General features: G+C 40.6%; 2 long non-coding RNA genes across 5 annotated transcripts; both read left to right on the top strand.

Annotated features, from left to right (window-relative positions):
- Positions 1–583: 583 nt before the first annotated feature.
- Positions 584–4,231, top strand: LOC124626067 (uncharacterized). Of its 2 annotated transcripts, none has more exons than XR_008397282.1 (5): positions 584–720; positions 2,361–2,414; positions 2,888–2,935; positions 3,141–3,225; positions 4,047–4,231. It is a non-coding gene; the product is annotated as an uncharacterized LOC124626067 (long non-coding RNA). The 2 variants fall into 2 exon arrangements; XR_008397283.1 differs by having other exon boundaries at positions 584–726.
- A 21-nt stretch (positions 4,232–4,252) lies between these two features.
- LOC108272675 (uncharacterized) lies at positions 4,253–6,910 on the top strand. Of its 3 annotated transcripts, none has more exons than XR_001814123.3 (3): positions 4,253–4,392; positions 4,579–4,844; positions 5,506–6,320. It is a non-coding gene; the product is annotated as an uncharacterized LOC108272675 (long non-coding RNA). The 3 variants fall into 3 exon arrangements; XR_001814122.3 differs by having other exon boundaries at positions 4,576–4,844; XR_008397281.1 differs by adding an exon at positions 6,732–6,910 and having other exon boundaries at positions 4,259–4,844; positions 5,506–6,034.
- The last annotated feature ends 20 nt before the right edge of the window (positions 6,911–6,930 follow it).

Here is a 6,930-nt window from a genome sequence, read left to right as displayed (position 1 = left end):
AAAGACTTGGCAGATCAACACAATGAGGAAGAAAGCTAGCGTCTGCTGATGTCTATGGATTCCAGACATCAGACATGTTGGGTTCACATATAAAAAGTGCTCATCTGGTTTGGATTTGCTGACCCAAAAAGTCTGCAATTTGAGATCATGTTCATTTATTTAATTTAACCTCCAGTATACTGTGCTAGACAACTAAAATAACTAAGAACAATAACCAAGTATTTATGGGCCTGACTGTACATACCTACATCAAGGAAATAACTGAATCAATTCATAGTTGAATTTTGAAATAATTACATAAAATATCTAATCTTATTGTAAAATAGTAGTGCATTCTGTTGTAATGAGGTTATCTATCCATATATATATATATATATATATATATATATATATATATATATATATATATATATATATATATATAATATAGCGTGCTTGTTCCGCCCAATGGTTTAATTAAATACTGAATGTGTAGAGTGTGTTGTCTCAGTGTTAAAGCTGTTGGCTTGTTCAGCCAACATACACATAAATTACTGTTTTAAAAAAAAAAGCCTCCTCAATAGAATGTTCTCCCTTCCGAAGCTATGGTTACATGAAATTCTCATGACATCACAGAACCGTGGTTCACCCGTGCTGTTCATTCCGTAGTTCATAATTTCACAAACACAAGGACTGAGAGTATCTCAATGTTTCAAAGAAACCAGAAAGCAGCAAATCAAGGTAAATGTATGTGTAATTTGCTTTAATTGACTTCTTGTTTGCTGTGTGAGAGTGAAACAGTGCCTGTGTACTGGACTATAACCTCTAGAGCAGTGGTCACAAACCATGCAGGTTTCATCTCCAACCAAAATCTAACACATGTTTTAGTCCATCGAGAACTTCTTAAGGCAGTGATTAGATGGTCAGGTGGTCACGATTATGGTTAGAGCTAAAGTCTTCAGGAAGGTAGAGCTCCAGGAACAGGGTTGGTGACCACTGGTCTAGGGTTTTCTGTCTCCTGCTTTATTTTGAATTGTCTAGAGCTAGTTTATATGCCAGATAGATCCTGAATGCCATTAGCAATCCTGCTTAAAAAGTTCTCCTGATCAATTCTGCTGTAACTTGGTCATCAGTACTTGATCACATATCCACAAACTAACTAATCGTATTCATCCGTTCTGTGTTTTGAGTCATGGCTTTTTCGAGGGGCACAGAGTGGCTGCTTGTTTTGGATTTTGAGGTTCAAAACAGCCAGTTTTAGCTAACTTACACCAAAATCACTGATTACACCTTTAAATATTGGTAGCTGATGTGGTTTAGGACACACAGTGACTCACTTCAATCCAGAAACATGAACAAAGTGTAAACTGAAAGCTGTACTTATATATATATATATAATTTCTTAGTGGATTTGTAGAAATGAAATTTGTAAATAGACTATTTGTGCTATTTTACAAAAATATGAGAGTTCCTAAAAATGTACAACATCACATGTAACATGTCTTTAAGTAAGATGGACTATGACATGACATAAACTCATTGTCAGGTCCTGATATAAGAAAATAATGCACATCTGCCAGCCAATCAGAAACAAGTATTTTCTCTGGCCAGGGTATGAGTAGATCCCACATTAACTAATCTAAACTAACAAACTAATCTTTGTTTCCATACTTGTTTAGAAGGTCCCATGCTGATATCTGGAATATCTCCTCAGCATGCTTCCCCACCCAGCAGCTAAGTTCAGTGTGTGTGTGTTTAGTGAGTAGTGCATAGGGCATAGTGTTTAGGGTGTAGGGTGCAATGTGTAGGGTGCAGTGTTTAGGGAGTAGGGGCAGTGTTTATGGTCTGGTCTGGTAAATGGTCTGGACTTATATAGTGCATTTTTCCAAAAGCACGTTACACTGTGTCTCATTCACCCACTCACACACACACGCACCAATGGTAGCAGAGCTGCCATGCAAGGCGTTAACTTGCCATCAGGAGCAACTTAGGGTTCAGTGTCTTGCCCAAGGACACTTCAGCATGTGGAGTCATATGGACCGGGAATCAAACCCGCTCTACGACCTGAGCCACAGCCACCCCTATCTACCCCTACTTTAGGGTGTGGAGGGTAGTGTTTAAGGTTTAGGGTGTAGGAGCAGTGTTTAGGGTGTAGGGTGCAGTGTTTAGGGTGTAGGGTGCAGTGTTTAGGATGTAGGGGCAGTGTTTAGGGTGTAGGGTGCAGTATTTAGGGTATAGGGCAGTGTTTAGGGTGTAGGGGGTAGTGTTTTGGGTGTAGGGGGCACTGTTAGGGTGTAGATGGTAGTGTTTAGGATGTAGGGTGCAGTGTTTAGGGTTTTTGACTGCCTCCATTCATGGCCTTTTTTGTTTTGTTATTTTAGGAAGAGATCAAGTTCCTGAAACTGACGATAAGACAACAGAGTCTAGAATAAAAGGTGAGGAATCTCACACACACACACACACACACACACACACACACACGCACACGCACACACACGCACACCCACACACTATTGGCAACTCTGCTACATTATTTTGTAAGGGTAGTGTTTATGGTGTAGGTGCAGTGTTTAGGGAGTAGAGGAGAGTGTTTAGGGTGTAGGGGCAGTGTTTAGGATGTAGGGTGCAGTGTTTAGGGTGTAGGAGCAGTGTTTAGGGTGTAGGGGTAGTGTTTAGGGTGTAGGGGCAGTGTTTAGGGTGTAGAGGAGAGTGCTTAGGGTGTAGGAGCAGTGTTTAGGGTGTAGGGGCAGTGTTTAGGGTGTAGAGGAGAGTGCTTAGGGTGTAGGAGCAGTGTTTAGGGTGTGGGTGCAGTGTTTAGGGTGTAGGGTGCAGTGTTTAGGGTGTAGAGGCAGTGTTTAGGGTTTTTGACTGCCTCCATTCATGGTCTTTTTTTGTTTTGTCTTTTCAGGAAGAGTTCCAGAAACTGGCCATAAGACAACAGAGGCTAGAACAAACGGTGAGGAATCACACACACACACACACACTCTTTGCAGCTCTGCTACATTATTTTCATGTGATTGAATTGAAATGAAATGAATTGGCCAGTAAAAGGAAATAGCGTTGGGGAATGGGACGACTCGGCCTGCTGCTTTATTCGTTTACGCTGACTCTTAATCACGTCATGAACATTTGACTGATTTTTGATTTGATTTCGTTCACAGGATGTTGATGAACTCATACACAGGGCACTCAGCTGTTACCGAGCTGATGGTATTGGAATGACAGACTACGCGCTGGAGTCTTTAGGTAACTCTCACGTCATTCACGTCTAAACGAGTCATCGGAACTAAAAAAAAAATTAAAAATGGGATAAAACTGGAGCTCCCTTTTGGTTATTGTGGGAAACACTGCTGTCTCATTTGTTTTATGGAGACTTTGGGGGTGTGTGTGTTTGGGGGATTGTGAGAGTAAACAAAACATGCCAATGCTTTGAAGGATGTGAAGTGGAACGGAGTAATTTTAGTCAATTGCGAATCTGTTTTTAGAGGATTTAAACCTAACATGGTGAACAAAATTATATTATAGAATCCAGGCAGTTTTATTGGGGTTATCTAATACAGTGTGGCAAGTAATAATCTGGAAAGACCTTTGTAATATCAAAGTCTAAAACTGGATTTAAAGAGAAGTGAATCAGTAAATGAATCACATGAAAATGTATCATATGTAAATGAATCACATGTAAATGAATCACATGAAAATGAATTACATGTAAATGAGTCATATGAAAATGAATAAATAAATTAAAAAAAAAAAAAAAAACCCACAAAAATAAACTGAAGCTCCTGAGTCCCAAGTGGTGTGACCGAACAGTGTTCACTCTGTGCTAAGGAGATCACAATCTCCAATCTCAACTGTGCCAACTGTGTGTGTGGGAGGAAAAAAACACAACTGACAGTTCCATGCTGTAATACTACAAAGTGTGCAAATGCACACTTCAAGGGGGGTGAATACTTATGAGATCAAACAGTTTTAGATTGTAAGACAGAGATATTATACTGATATTAACCCCACTGTCTCACTTTTAATACATTTTCTTGTTATTTTCTTAAATGTGTGTGTGTTTGTAGGCACCCCTGTGATAGCCAGTACAGAGACCAATAAAACTAAATACTGCAAAGTGTTTGGCATTAGTGTAGGGTGCAACATTAATGGCCCTGTGTCGTGATAGACCGACAGCCGGCGCACAAGGAACTAAAATCGCTCCTTCCCTGACTGCCACGCTGGCGCTGAAGAGACGGCCCCTCGTCAAGAACTCTGACAGCCAGAAAGCACATGGCGGTGGGGCAGAGCCGCCGACACACCTCGGCCAGTGAATGGTGCGCCGCCCGGGAAAAATCCACCATCCAGCAGAATATGGGAAAGTATCAAAGGCCGCTCTTCCTCTCGTTCGGGGAGAATGATCTCACATGAGATGTGCGCGTGGCTTCTTCATAACACTCATTGTTGTTTGACATTTCCGGCGTTAACTAATCGGCATTCTCTCTCTCTCTCTCTCTCTCTCTCTCTCTCTCTCTCTCTCTCTCTCTCTCTCTCTCTCTCTCTCTCTCTCTCTCTCTCTCTCTGTGTGTGTGCGCGCGCGCGTTTGGTTTCTTTCAGAAGATTCAGATCCAGGCGAGGCCTCCGTTCCCTGACTGCGCGCGCGGCGTTGCCTGACAGCCCAAAAGAGCCCTCATTTATCCGGGAAGCACCGGCGTGACTCCGGTAAAATCCTGCAATTCCTGCCCGCACGCAAGCACACGGGAGCACACACACCCCCTGAATACCAAAGAAAAGAAAAATTAATTTGACCACCTGACAACGGCCTCCTGTGTGTCTGTGCTCCACTCACCGCGGCTAATTTCCTACACCCTGTAAAACCTATACAGGTAACACACACACGCATGTCAAAATGCAGATCTGGCCGAGTATTCATGTAAACACAGTTGGTTATGTCTGAAGTGAATGTAAATAGTTGGGAAAAATCGGAGGTGTGTCAGTACAGTATATTGGATCTGTGCATTAGGTCTTAAAGTGACAGCAGTCTAATAAACCTGCTGCTGTCTGTGTCATTAATGTTCATCAAACAACAAAAGACAGGAAATCACTCACTCACTCATTTGACTGAATAACTGCAGTAAATGTAATAAGAATCAGCTGTATATGTCATACAGTGAAGTCTATTTTATTTTACATTTAATCGCTTTATTCCATTTCCATAGAATTTCTTACTTGAATACTACTGAAAGACCTGAGAAAACGTATCGTTATCGTGAATAAGATTAGCTAAACATTAGCATTTGGTGATTCCAGTCTCGAATTTCATGTGAAAATATGAAGTGTACTTAATGTAGTAAATATCATAAACCCTCCCTGCCTGCTGATGGGGATTTTTTAAATTCCTAAAGTGAAAAAAAAGTTACACTTAAGAAATGAGTTATACTTAAGAAACGAGTTTGATTAAAAGCAGTAATAAAACAGGAAGCTTGTTGTTATGACATGCTGCTGAATGTATCTCTCTCTCTCTCTCTCTCTCTCTCTCTCTCTCAGCCTATATAACTGTGGGGGAGACGCATCAAATCATCATAATGTTAACTCGAACTGGAGGACACAATATAGTGTGATACAATAACAAAACAATTCATTTGTATTTTCATACACCAGTAATATAATTAATGTTTTACATATATCTCTATATCCTTTTTTATTGAAACCATTTCTTGAAAGGAAACCAGTTGAGGTGCTGATGACATGAAATATAAATATTAAGTGGAAAGACGTAATAGTGGTATTTTTGTTACATTCATGTTGTAACGGATAGCTGCACAGTGACGCAGAGGCAGAGTCCGTTCCATTCCGTGGTGTTTTAATTAACGGAAGAAAAAAAAAAGAGATGAAGAGAAGGGTATGGTCTTCGGAAGCAATAAAAAGAACAGGTGACCAGGTGAGAGGAAGGTGGGAATGGCGGAATTGATGGTGTGCGTTTGCCAGGGACCATGCTAGTGCTCTTACTGTGGATTATAACCTTGTGGATATTGATTCAGGAGGCTAGCAAACACTTCGAAAATATTCTGCCAAGGTGAATCAACGAGCGAGCGGAGTTTTGAGGGTTCGGAGGCCCATCACGGGTTTGAGATCCTTTCTTTAATACTTTTGTGGAGAACCAGTATGCTTAAATCGTTGGATGTTAGATTCTGTAAAGAACTCCGAGTGTTAAGCGGAATCTGACTGCCGGTTTCCCATGCTTTCGGGTTCACGAACTCCCGTATGCCTAAATCACCGCCATTGAAGTGCTGCTTTAAAAGTGAACAACTTTTTTTTGTTTTGGTTAAGAATTATTTTGGGGTTAAATGGGTTTTTTTTTATTTTTATTTTATGTATTTATCCCCCCCCCCCCCCCCCCCCCCCCCCCCCCCCCCCTGCCTTTAGTGTGTGAAAATGTTCTTTGGGTTGAATTAGGGTTGAATATGGGTTCGTCTATTAATCCCACGTATGGGAACTTTTTGTTTTTTATTATTTCGGTTTCTATGACTGAAACGATCTGTATTTTCTTACGTTTATTGTAAGACTTGAGTAGCCTACTGAATTTTTTGTTTTTTCTGAGTGATGTCAAATTATAAGTTATAAGTGACGGTTAATTTGAACTGTCTGGTGCCCAAACCCCATAAGTAAGGTACCACGCTACAATGTTGCCAGGTTAAAATATTAATTTAGCAGCTCAGTGTTGAGTTTACAATTGCAATTTTAAATCTTCTTTCAATTTAATTATGTTCTAGACTCAGCCGGACTCGACTCGGACTTGAGACTGACTCGGTCCCTTTTGGACTCGGACTCGATTGGTCAAGGACTTGGTCTAGACTCGAACTCGACAAAGGTGGACTCAGACCCAATACTTGTTATTGGTACATGTAAGAAATAAAAACAGTCCACTGTTGCACCTTTTTTTTTTTTTTTTTTTTTTTTTAAATATAAGGT

The sequence above is a fragment of the Ictalurus punctatus genome, chromosome 12 (genome assembly GCF_001660625.3).
Source record: "Ictalurus punctatus breed USDA103 chromosome 12, Coco_2.0, whole genome shotgun sequence".
NCBI classification, from domain to species: domain Eukaryota; kingdom Metazoa; phylum Chordata; class Actinopteri; order Siluriformes; family Ictaluridae; genus Ictalurus; species Ictalurus punctatus.
Note: the sequence above shows the minus strand (reverse complement) of the source record. Positions and strands in the feature narration are given on the sequence as shown.